Genomic DNA, 13,792 nt, shown 5'->3' on the forward strand with positions numbered 1-13,792 from the left:
TGGTGTACTAACAATCAGGATTTAGTTTCCAGTAGAGCCTTACTGCATATCCTCACTGTCAAGTTGTGCTTAAGCCTGCAAAGTAAACATTAATCTCTACTTCACAGGAATAACCAATGTTTCCAATTCTATATTAAAACATATGCTTTAGTTTGAATTTAGAGGTAAATCTTACTTTCCTTCTAGCTAGAGACCTAGCTAGTTGTTATAAACAGAGGTAGATGGCAGAAGTACCATTCCCATAACCATGTTATTTTCAAATATTTTATAACTTTTTTTAGTACTATATTGTTGATATGAACTAGGGGTTAGTAGTACATGTTTTTGTTTTTCTTATCTCTAAGTGATCAGTTTTCATCTACTCCAGTACATGATAAGCATACATTGCCATAGACTGAATAGAGTTAAATGAGAGAAAGTAAAACTGGAATGAGGCTTCTTAAATTCAGTTATGTTCACCGTATGGTAAGAATGATAATTATGCAATTTACAAAGGTAAAGTATTGTTTTAAGATAAAACATTTAGAAAAGCCTTCCTAGAACTCCAAATGCCTTTAAAAAATTCATCCAGATTCCTAATCCCTGAAATGCCTTTTTGACCATTAATCAAACCATACTGGCTTTTGCCCTTCACATTTTTCTTCCGACTAATCCACAGAAACAAGCAAATAAATTACACATTAAAATTTATGAGTACAAGTTTTTCCTTCCCTCTAACTAATGTGTGTGATTTTCCCTGGAGAAATTCCCTCCTGCATAAGAAATTAAAGCTTTTAAGCAGAGAATAGTTCCACTGTCAGAAAGAAAAACAAAACCATTGCCATAACTATGTTATTATAAAATATTTCATAGTTTTGAATACTATGCTGTCCATATGAATGAGTGCTTAGTAGCATATATAAGCACAGTTAGCTCCTGACTGCTGCAGTATAATATAGGACAAAAAATCATTTTGTAGTTTAAATGTTTTTTTTCTGCCAGCAAGAAAATTTAGTGATGGTTTATTGTGTAAAGAAGCTTCAAAAGAAATAAAACTCTCAAAGCAGCAAACCTTTCAGTTCTTTTGCTCCCCTGGCAGTTGAAATTAACAATTGCAGAGCCTGCAAAGACTTTGTTTTCCAGTCCAATCAACCACATTTGAAGGAGATTATCTGTTTATAGTGAATGGACAGAAAAAAAAAAACAGACTCATGACTTGAGAAGGATGTCTTGGTTTAGAGGAAAATTTTCTTCAGTTTCTGAAGACTTTTCAAAACCCAAAGATAGGTTGTTGTTTTAGTCAAGAGTAACACTTTGAGGTCAAAATGGACCTTTTGAAAACCACAAAGATGAAGATGTCAGTGGCATTGTAAACTCCTGTTTACCTGATAAGTTACAATGGTATTGCTGATGGAAATTACTGCAGCATACTTGTTAACATCATTTTTGCATAATAAGCTTTTCAAAACCAGATTATTTGTGCAGAAAAGTGAGGACTTTATCTTTGCTTCCAAGAATATATCCAGTGCACAGTTATCTGGTACACTATAAATACACATTTTTGCAAGTGAAAGAAAGCATAATTGTCTACTGCCAGTAGAGCTGATTGTGAAAAAGATAGTGATTTATTATTATTATTTTTTTTAGGTCAGATCAAGATGAAGCCTTGATTAGTTCTATATTAAGCCAAACCAAGCTTTGCATCAAACATTTCAGCCAAGCAAGCTTTAGTTTTAACATAATGTATGTAAGAATGTTATCTATACATTCCCAATGTGATTTTTCCAGTTGTAGAGTCCTACAAAGGAAGGACAAGGCCATGGCTGCTGAAATTTCATCTGCTGTCCATCCATCATTGTAAGCATGTAAATCTGGTTGTAGGCCCCTAGCAATGAGGTTTAACAAAACAGAAAGCAGTGGACTAACATTCTTTGCAATCAAGCTGTTCAATGCAATTATACCTAACAGTTGCTTAGGTAGTTTCATTCTTCTAAATGGCAGAACAAGGGGCACTACTTTTTATTTGAATTACCTGGCAAGCTGGATCAGCTGGGTATTATTCACAGAAGAAATAAAGTTAAAAAAATAATAATAATCCTAATTATAGATTATGTTTGAATCAGCCCTGCAATAAACTGGCAAATGGTTTTATTCTATACAGCACAAAACAAGAAAAGTCCACTTTTCTAACTTATAAAAAAAAATAATAAAAAAAAAGCATGAAAAATACAATATTAGAAGTTACTAGAAAGCTTGTATTTTCTCATTTTATCTTCAAGATATTCAAGACCTGGAGCACTTGAATTTTCCAAACTAGGGGGTATTTTAAGAGTAGATTATCAGAGAAATTACACAGATTTTTATTTAGCAGCCAGACACCAAAGTATTATTTAGAAGGGAAATGCAATCTGTTTGTAATAAGCATTTCTAATGAGTCTCAAAACTAGAAAATTCAGAATATAACTCCCAATTTGGTCATGGCTGCTTAGCTCCAACTTTTCAGTTTCAAGGTAAATTTGATTTTTCTTTGCAAAGCAATGGTTTTCCATGTTCTGCAATGTTCAGAAGAGAGCCAGTAGTGCTCCAGAATTGAGTACTGTCACTTTCACTGGAACCTTCAAGTTGTAGTCAGCCTCTGGACATGTTGAAAAAATGCAGAGTCTGTCTTGAGTTAGTTGCTGAGCTTTCACCCAGAAAGAGATTTAATGGACCCAAGAGATAGCACAGCTTCATACATTTTGAGGGAAAGCAGTTTTCTGGAAAAAGGGGTTTTGTTTTTGAAATAACTCAGTGGTACTTCAGGGCAGGTTGGGAATAGAAAGGTCTTTCGTGTCAAAATAAAATAAAAAAAAAAAGTGGTGGGGGGGAGGGCAAAGGAATGGATAGCCAAATAATTGCATAAATTTATTTGACATATCTAAATTCTCAGCTTGACTACAGACAGATAGAATTGCATATCTGAAAAAAAATTACATTCGTTTTCTACTTTTTAGTCTTTCCAGATCTGCTTTAAAGACTGAAGAATTCCAGTAAAGCCACCAAGATTTTGTATGTTTAGTCTAAGCCAAAATTTACTGCCAAAATGTTGATCCTTAGCTTGCTACAAGTATTGGAAAAAAAGCACGACCTGAGTTGGTACTACTCGTTCTCATAATCTAGAAGAGGAAGGTGGGGAGGGGTTGTTATTTTGTTTTGTTTGTTTGTTTGAAAACTTAAATATGAAAATTGCCTATGACTGTGGGAATGGGTACTCATAATAGAGGCATTTTGTATTTCTCTTCACAAGCCTAATCAAAGTATCTGATTATAACCCTTCCCTTAGTACTTCATGCATTGTCTCCTTGAGAGCACAATAGATGTAATTTTACTCTTTCAGACTAAACGATTTTCATGCTAATTTCATTGCCGTTATCCATCCCACACGTGGTGCTTTTGTATATAAATGTGTCTGACCCATGGCTTCTCACTAGCAGTCTGAAAAAAGTAGCTTTCAAACATAATAAAAGGTAGAAGTCATAGCAAGAAGAGCTAATAACAGAAAGTACAGATATAAAGGCACAGCTTGGACAGTACAAATTTTGTTAAACAGAAGCTGAGTTAGAGGAGGATTACAAAACCATGCTTGATTACTCTTCACTTGAAATAGTTCTTGTAAGCATATCATAGATGTTAACTCCTGCTAGATAATTCTGCACATTGAAATTTTCATTTACATAAATGTCTGAGGTGTCACAGGTGTTTCTGTGTCTGAAAATTGTGATTCACCTTTGTCTCTGCTCAAGTATTACAACTATGGGAAAAAATTATGGGGTAGCTGAAACATTAAGAGAGCACATCCTTGGAAGGCAGCAGAAAACAGTTGTCCGGTTGAAGCATTCTACTGGTAGTCACGTAAGAATGCTCAATGTTACTGCTTAGACATAATCACAGCATATCTTTTTCAGTACAAACATTGACTTCTTCTAAAATGTAAAGATGATGAAGTAGAGTGGAACAAACAACAATGTGGAAGTATATGGCAAGTTATAACGTAGGTAACAAAACCAATTTTGTTTGTTTATCCACTATTCAGCTATGAAAAAAATTGAAAGAGAATTAAGCTGGAAATGACCCCAACTCTAGAGGAATTCAAAATTCAGGATCCCCTTCACAACACATGAAGTTCATGTGGAGCAGTTAACTTTTGCTGTTCCCCAACAGTGTGATCCCCAACAGCTACTTTGGGATTCCCAACTGGGACCTGTCTCCTGCAGTTAACCACCTGTATTTATTCAGATCCTTTCTTGTAAGACAGACCCTCATCTGATGGCAGCCCTCCAGTACATAAAGGGGGCCAGGAAAGTTGAGGAGGGACTCTTTGTCAGTGGGTGTAGTGATAGGACAAGGAGTGATGGCTTTAAACAAAAATAGGGTATGTTTAGGTTAGACTTAAGGAAGAAACTCTTTACCATGATCGTGGTAAGGTCCAGGCCCAGGCTGCCCAGAGAAGCTGTGGATGCCCCATTCCTGGCAGTGCCCAAGGCCAGGCTGGATGGGGCTATGGCAGCCTGGGCTGGTGGGACGGGTCCCTGCCCATGGCAGGGGGGTGGGATTAGATGATCTTTAAAGTCCCTTCCAACCCAAACCATTCTGTGATTCTATGATCTATGACAACTGTAACATTCTTCAATACACAAAGCATTCTTTGAACATAATTCATATGGTGTTTGGTTCCTATTTAAAGGGTTTGTCAGAAAGACTTAGTCAGATATGGAACCCAGGATTGTACTGGAATACAGTTTTAAATTACTTTCTACCGATCTGATAACAAAACCCTCCCTTACTTTAGAGTGCCAGTTTATTGTATTGTGCACTTGTAGTAGCAAAAGTCACTGTGTATATACTATTTTTCCCAAAAGCATAAAGTTTCATGAAGGAAACCTTTGCTTTACCTCAAGTGAAACCTGAATTTTTTGATAGACCAAGTTGAAGCCATCCAGCCTCAGCATTCATTCTTGGTTCAGTTGAAGTTTCAGGTTATCTTGAAGTAAACATCACATCATGTGGGCTTGGACCACAGCAGAGCTAATACAACTTGCCTTGCCAGGGGTTGTGTCCAGTCTCCAGGGGATCCTGTAGCGCCTGCTGGCAGTGGTGTGCCACCAGGATCTACATCAGTGAATGTGAGTGTGCAGAGTGGGAAGCTTGTCTGGATGGATGCAAGTGCTACCTGCCCCTCTGGTGAGCCAGCTGAAATTGTGTGGTGTTGTGAATTTAGGAAACAAGAGGAATAGATCCTGTCTTGAATGATGTCTTCATTCATAGCAATTGGCAGTGTGTCATAACCACCATACCCTGTAACGGTTTGGTGTGCCTCTGATATTCTCAATCCTAATTTTCTTGCTGCCTTCCCATTGTGCAGTGGGAATGTCTTTCTGTTCCTGTTTCTATAGAATCATTTATTGTCTATTTAGGTTTGCTAGCTTGAGTATGGACCATAGCCAGCCCTGCTTTTTCTTTATTCTTTGTCCTTCCCTTTCAGAGGACTTTCAGGAGAGCAGTCCTTGCACCCCCTCTCATGGCCTGGGTGAACGTCTAAGCAAAGCTTGGTAACATAACAAGGTGTCCCAGAGCCCTCGCAGGCCCTGTGTGACACTCACTATCTAGTCTATAGATGGGACATTTGTTATGGAAACAAAACTACATGGAAACACTAAAAATAAAGCTGGCCAGACAAGCTTGATAGTTTTTTAGGCAGAAAACCAAAGTGAGGTAGTGCCATGGATATACTTGGATTTCAAACAAGCATTTGATAAGTTAGCATATGATAGTCTAGGGAGAAAATTAAATCAATTTGGCTTAGACAACAACACAATTAGCCCAATCAGAAACTGGTTTGTGAACTATTGACAATGGAAAATTATAAATAATTCATTAAGGAGAGAGAAATTGACTGGTAATGTCCCACAAGAATCGGTATTCGGCTACCTGATTGATGTCTGGATAAATATACCTACAAAACTACATAAAGAATAAGGAGTTTTCCGAGACACACTTAGAGGAGAGAACAATTTGGACTGATTCACTAAAGTAGTGACTAACTAATATGAATCACCATACTAATTGCTGTGAGTAGTGTGTGTTGGGGGGAGACTGATGAAAATGCATGACCAAATTTTCCGGCCTTTCCAACCCAAACACTTCGGGCTTTTGCCTGCCAGTGCAACCTTTATGCAGGTAAGCCTTATTTTACATGGCTCCTTCCAGCAGAATTGGGATAATAGTTCAAAGAACTTTAGTTTTATTGGATGGAGAATCAAAAAAATCCTTCACTCACATTTTTCTCATATTCATACCTACATTTCCCAGCATTTCCTTCAATATCAACCATATTGAGTAGCAGCATAACAGTAGGCCAGCACTAGCAGGTCCCCAAGCTGGTATCCAGCAACATTACAGAACACACAAACCTCCTCTCTATTATCAGGTATCTCAGTATGTAACAGCAACATTATTCAGAGGTGTGAACATGCATGATTAAGCTAGACTCCTGCTAGGAATGTCTATAACATAAAAAGTAATTATTTTATTTTACCTTCTTAATAACAAGAATATTGTTATTGTCTGATCTCCTGTACTGACACCTTTACTGCAGAGAGCACAGTGCTAATAAGGTAAATGTACTACACAGAAATATTTGGGATGGCTATAGTTTTCCAGACTCTTACACTATTATTAATCATTGAAGTCATCCAACTTTTGCAAACATCAACTTAAAATAAGCACCAGCAGCCAAACGTATAAATACTTCAGGAGTCAAGACTTGTTTATATTTGAAAATGTGGTGGAATAGTCAGAATAGCTATTTCAATGTAAACCCACAAAGCACTATTTTCTTAAACAGCTATTTCACTTAATTTTTTAAGATAGGCAACCTCTGAGTCATCAAAATTGTCTCCCCTGTCACTGAACAGGGTTTTCCAGATAGCCAGTTTTATTTTAGATCTTTTCCTCATAGTCTGCTGATTTATCTATTATTCACGTAACTGCATCTTCCTCTGTCCTTGAATTATTTAAACTGTTGTGCATCTGGAAAAACACTCTTTCCACTCTTTCCAGTTAAATCCAATTATAAGTAGATATTTGCATCTAATCACAGGTATTAGTGAACCTAGAGGCTTAATATATCTAGTATTATGATCTTTCTTAGATGCAAAAACCATCTATACTATTTATAAGATACTCAGAGCTTTCAAGTTACATTTTATTTGGCAATAACTTTTTTCATTGTTGTTGTTATGAAACCAGACTGGCTGTGCCAAGACCAGGTTCTCCCACAAATTGACCTATAGAACCTTAGGCCGAAGACAAAATTTATATTTGTGAATTAAAACTGCCATCTTAATGAGAATATTATTGAGTTATTACCCTACTGCTCAATAATCCATTTCTTGGAGATATTTTATATATGAATCAATAGTTGATTCCCCTGAGATCAAATAAGTTAAGGAACTGAATGATGCAAACAAAATCTATTTCAAATTAAATCTGGGAGGTGAGTCGGTTATCAGGACACAGAGCTACCCAATGCACAGCCTCTGCATTAAGCCCCTGTCTCCTGGAGGACAGGGGCCCATCCATCTCTCTACTGCAGGCAAGTGGGCAAGGAGCATGCTGCTCAGTACACGCTCCTCCAAACCCACCTTGCATGAAGAAGGGGTTTGTTTTTCCTAGTAGCTCTGAAGCTTTAAATTCCATTGCACTGAATCAATCTCATAGGGTTTGATGCCAGTACATAGGGGGGCAGATTTGCATGCAATACTCCAGCAGCCACAACCTGCACAATGTCTTTAAAGCTACTCTGTTTCTAAAGAAAGTACACAGCATACAGCAATCCTACCACTGCCTTTCATTTCTGATGGGTGCACCGTAACAACAGATCAAAGTCATTCTATAATCAACTAATTCAGACAGATTTCTTTATATTGCAATGCAAAGAGGAGGTAAACAATAGCCAGTGAACTAGTTTTTATTATCCATATTATCCCTGTACAGTGCATGTTCAGCTCTGCTCCCAAACATGCTACTTCTGCACTGAAAGAGCGGTTAAAAACCTCAGGACCACTGCAACCAACCTACACAAAAATCCAAAGAAGGCAAAGGCTACACAAAAGAAAGGAATCTTATTTATAGCAAAGTGTAGTTTATTGTGGTATTTTATCCTCCTATGCCACACATTATTGTACATACAATAACAATGTGCGTGTAATAACATCGTTTATTTATAATCTCACAAAGGTGCATTAATGCAAATGAACTATAAAGTATTAGGGAAAAAAAAAAAAAAGTTAAATGTACTAAATATTAGCATTCCATTTCCGCACCCCTGGATTCAAAGGTGTTTGGATATTTTATGTAGAAATGTAAATAATCCAGTGTTGTATAATATAATACAGAAAAAATCTGGAGGAAAGTGCTATTGTGATGTTGCTTTATAATTAGGAAAACATTTTGAAATTAGCTTGCTTTATGGCATGAGTAGTTGTGAGTATGAAAAGAAATGCATTTTGGCTTTCAAAGCAAATTATGCCCTCATCTTAGAGCACAAATTGATGTAGGTCAGTCTGTAGTTCTCATGCATTTGTGTGATTCTCTGAGGTATGTGTATCCAGCATGGCAGAAACAGGTTTAATTTCAAAAAATATTATTGTTTTCACTGACATTTTCAAAAAGCTTGGAAGTATTTGTATCCTGAGTAGTCCATTTTAGGAGAAAATCTAAACCTCTGAGTCTTAACATTGCCTGAAAACTCTCTTATCAGTGCCTATGTTACCAGCCGTAATCCAACCAGAACTTTCACTGTTGAACTAAAGAAGGAAAACTAGGATTTCTATTTTAAGAGACTCATGAACCTTGTTGGAATTAAAATACACTGCAAATGTAACCCCTGAAGTTACAAGGATTCTTTTAAATTGTTTTCTGAAGTTTTAATGAAGCTGCATATATGAATAAACTTACTGAAATTCTTTGAATCTTTTTAGCCTAAACTTCAATTTCCCTGCATATTTTTTTGCCAAAAGGGTAGAAGGTGACGATCAACACCTGAAGAGAGTTTCAAAACTGAAGGCCCTCAAAGGTCCCCTGCCAAGCAGGCTTACAGCCAACAGCATGTTATTTTTAGCAGAGAAGAACCAACATCAGACTTCTACTTAAAGTCTGAGATTTCACAAATTTGAGGCGTACCTGTAGTTTTGCTCTGAATTTTTCATTCCTCCCATAATACAGAAAGACCTGTTTGCTTAAGTGCCTGGATCAGACTGAAACTGAAAGTTTTTATCATCTTGCAGTGAGAATGACACTGTTACTAAATAATAGTGCTGTGTGTTAAAAATGGAACAAAACCATCAATGCCTCCCACCCAGGAAATTCAGAAATGAATGGTGGGATACGCATTTGAAACAGCAACTGTCATTGCTATAAAACCTCATTTCAATATATCAATTATGCTGAAAAGAAGAGAATCCTGATTCCTAATCTGCGCTGCTTGTTTCAAGCTCAGTAGCTTAGTTTTTCCTACTGGAAAATCTTTCCTCATTGCTTGTGACGTCTACGTTCCAGAATAGTAATATATGGGCAACAATTTGCCCTAACCGGTTTTATTCCTTGTGTAACTGTAATATCATCCAGCTCATCCTTTTCAGGCTTTTTTAACTCCATCCAGTGAACAGTTAAGCAATTTTTCCTTTTTAGGCTGTTGCCCTAAAGGCAGAGATAGAAGACATGAGAGACAGGAAGGATGGAAAAGAAACAAAATGAGGAGAACCTTCATGGAAACATGATTGCTCATGTGCACCATATGTGAACTATGGCATAAAGTGAATGAATCAAATTTTGCCTTGCCATATTATATTTCATCAAGAAGCATCGCACGCTACAAAATGTGGCCTTGAAGGAAACAGAGTACATTGGTTCATCGTGACAGAGCAGCTGGGGCAGTGCAATAAGAAGCAAAATGAATTAGAAAGTTCTGCTAAGGACCCAGAATGGCTCTGGCTGCTGCTGTCTGTCGCCTCCAGGAAGAGTATCTCCATGCTCTGCAATATGATTCAGGATACAGTATTTGCTGTGGTCCCATTTTACAGGTATGGAGACTGAGCTCTGGAAAACCTAAAGAATTTGCTCAGAAACTTGACCCATTCCTCAAATCTTCCTTATGCTTCCTTATCCTCATTTATACATTCCAAGAGAAAGCTGACAAATTCTGATATGTTTTTCCCTTTATGCTCATCTCACCACATCTTGTCCTCTTTCCTGTGTTTTTCCTTAATCTCTAGTTACTGACTTCAGTAAATAAACCCTCCTACCTTTCTAACTGTTCATTCAGTTAAGTTCTTCTGTGAATCCTTGTCCTTTTCCATCCCCTTCTGGGGATTCCCTACAGCTGTATTTTCTGTGTACATCTTATCTAAGTAAATGTCATCTACAAACATAAATTCTTCCCTTCTTCCTATGCCTGACTTCTACGCCTGTATTCTGTCCCTATAGATGGGATTCATATCTATAAATGTAGATATTTCTGAATCAACAAACGCAGGCTCTCTGTGTAGCCTGAAAATCAAGCCAATAATATTCAAGGACCTGTAGGATTCACATCATCCTACTGCTAAAAAGAATCTCTTAAGATAAGACACCTGAATGATATCCTAAATCTCCTTGTTTTTGTTTACTGTAAAGGGTAATATCTGCATTGTAGCTATATAAATGTAGGTGAGATTAAATTTACTCTTTTTTTCCAGACTAAAATCCTAGCCTATCTCTAACACTTTGTAGATGCTTAGGTTCAACATAGCTAATTTAAAACTAATATTCTCTCTGGTATTTTTCTGCTTGTTCTTGTGGACAGACATTTCAAGCATTTGGTTACACAAGACCATAGCCTGACCTTCATGTTCTTGAGCACTCAGTCTAAGTCTTACAGTGTCTTTCTGTCAGACATCTCTAAATACACCATTTCTGATTCATTCACTCAGCTAATATTTCAGTACTTGAAGGGGACTTATAAAAAAGATGGGGAGCAACTCTTTGCTTAATCAGATAATGACAGGATGAGGGGGATCTGTTTTAAACTCAAAGAGAGGAGATTTAGACTAGATTTTAGGAGTAAATTTTTCACTCAGAGAGTGGTGAGGCACTGGTACAGGTTGCCCAGAGAAGCTATGGATGCCCATCCCTAAAGGTGTTCAAGACCAGGTAAGATGAGGCCCTGAACAACCTGACCTAGTGGGTGGCATCCCTGCCTACGGCAGGGTGATTGGAACTAGATGATATTTGAGATCCCTTCCAACCCAAGCCATTCTATGATTCTGTGATAATCTGTGATAATTCTGTGATTGTCATCATGTTCTTATCTCATGAATATAACATGCTTTTCTTGGGCCTGAATAAGTCCCTTGTCTTGCATATATACCCAGAACACCTCTGCAAGGATAATTTTTCAAGTCTGTTTATCAATGCCACTAGTCTCTTTCTGTCTCTCTGTGCAGTTCCTTGTCTCTGTCATATCTAAGAAAGGCATTTGAGAACCTTCCCAGCCAGTAATATATATATATATATATATATATTTTTTTTTTTTTTTTTTCCTCTGGTTTGCCTCTGAAGACAACTTCAGTCATTGTTCAGAGGATGTAGCTAGCCTGTACCTGGCCAGATTTTCAAATAGCAGCTTTGTGCTTTCTTTCCAGCTGCAGCTTATGTTTGAGAGCAGCCTCTTACAAATATGTGCAAAACGTATCAATTTATCTTCAAACTCTTTCCTAAACTTTCCTTTTCCACTATGATTCAACAGCCCTTTGGTTATTTTGGTAATTTTATGGAATCACCATCCTAACCCTTGTTGTCATGTACTTATCTGAATTTTATTGATCTGCTGCCTCTTGGTTAGATTCCAAGTTTTCAGGGCTTTAACCATGTTTCTGATTTTATTTATTTATTTATTTATTTATTTATTTATTTTTCTGTATAGAGCCTACAACATCAGCATGTGCATTCTAGTAGACATTAGCTCCTCCAGCTCAGCAAATATGTCAGATTGCAGAGAATTTTTCTACTAGAAATATCCATCAGACATGAAGATTTTGACCAACATGTTCATGAAGCATCTATATTATGCCGTAATTGATTTATTTATACTTATTTCTTTTCCCAGCAGAAAACAACTTGCCCTTGCAGAGCATAAGAGACTGTCAATTTACAGAACAGTTTTAAAAGTATAAATGATTTGTTGTAAGACAATAGGCAATAAGGGAAAGGATATTTATGTATTAATATGACTGTCAGGCACAAGGGAAGGAAAGGAAACCCCGCTTGTTTATTTAATTATTTTTACTTGGGTTTATATTGCATTCTTAATTAACTAAATCCAATAACAACAAAAAGCTCCTGTGAATATTCTCCAGTTATCTTGGAGGTATAAGGACATTTTGCAGGTGGATTTTCTAAAATAATTTCCCTTGTGGAAATAAAGCTTTTAGTGCATAGTGCATTGAGGCAAAACAAAGGTAGTGACAGATGCTTTTAAAGTGTTTCTTAAGTGGACAAATGGCCTTTGTTACACAGTAGAGTCTCTAAGTGTTATTTCGTAAAATCTGTGCAAAAGCTGTCATCCAACCTTAGCTGGGGGAGCTGGAGTTTCAATTCCCTCTTGTGTTACAAATTCTGGGCAGCAGCAGGTTCTGAAGAATATAAAGCGATCCTCACACATGATCATTAAGGTGCTACTTCCGTGGTGAACAAAAGCTGAACACGGCTAGTAAAATGAGCTAATTGAAGGTGAACTGGATGATGGAAAAAAAAATAAATCTTAGCTAGCTCCAACTGTTCCAAGTGCTAGTTCAACTAATCAAAAAAGATTAGTAATAGAGTAAAAGGAAAAAGACAGAGTAAGACTTAGACTGAGTGCTCAAGAACACTCCTCCCTCTGTCTACTTCAAAATTTCTATGCCTTGCTAAATCTGTTTTATTTCTCCACCTGTGCTACTTGGAAAGGTCTGATTACCAAGTAGACAGTAGTTATTTCTCTTTCCTATAGTTATTTCTCTTTCCTTTAGTTCTGCAATGCATACAGGTGTAATGATGCTTTCAACCTTGTTATTTCCACTTTATCTCAAGACTTACTCTTGAAAACAAGATGAATTCAAAACAATGAGGTGTCCTGTTCTCCTCTACAAATGAAGCAGAGATGATAAACTGAAGTGGTTATAAGATGAAGGCTGCTATAAAGAAGAAATTAAATAAAATTAATTTTAAAAGAAACTGAAACATATTAAGGCAACAAATGTAAGGCAGAAAAATATAGAACTAAAATAACCATGTGTTTTCCTGGAAGGAAACTCACAAAGAGGAAATATTCACTTCTTCTGAAATACATAAGCTAAAAAGTAAGAATAATAAAATGCTCCTGTCATGATAATAGGGCCATTGCATGTTTTCATGGTAGAGTAGGTTTACAGTTGCCCTAGTACACTGGATGCCATTTTCAGATTTAACTTGTTTAGATTTTTCCTTACAGTAACCTTTCTGAGCCCTTAAGTGGAGGTAAGTAATGATAACCTAGAGTGCTGTGTTCAGCTCTGGGGATCCCAACACAAGTAGGACATGCACTTGGAGCAAGTCCAAAGGAGGTCCATGAGGATCATCAGGTGTCTGGAGGCTTCTCCTACAAAGACAGGCTGAGGGAGCTGGGGTTGTTCAACCTGGAGAAAAGAAGGCTCTGGGGAGACCTCACAGTGGCCTGACAGGGCCTAAAGGGGGCCTACAGGAAAAGCTGGGGAGGGAC

Source organism: Anas acuta, chromosome 2 (assembly GCF_963932015.1).
Source record: "Anas acuta chromosome 2, bAnaAcu1.1, whole genome shotgun sequence".
Classification (NCBI taxonomy): Eukaryota; Metazoa; Chordata; class Aves; order Anseriformes; family Anatidae; genus Anas; species Anas acuta.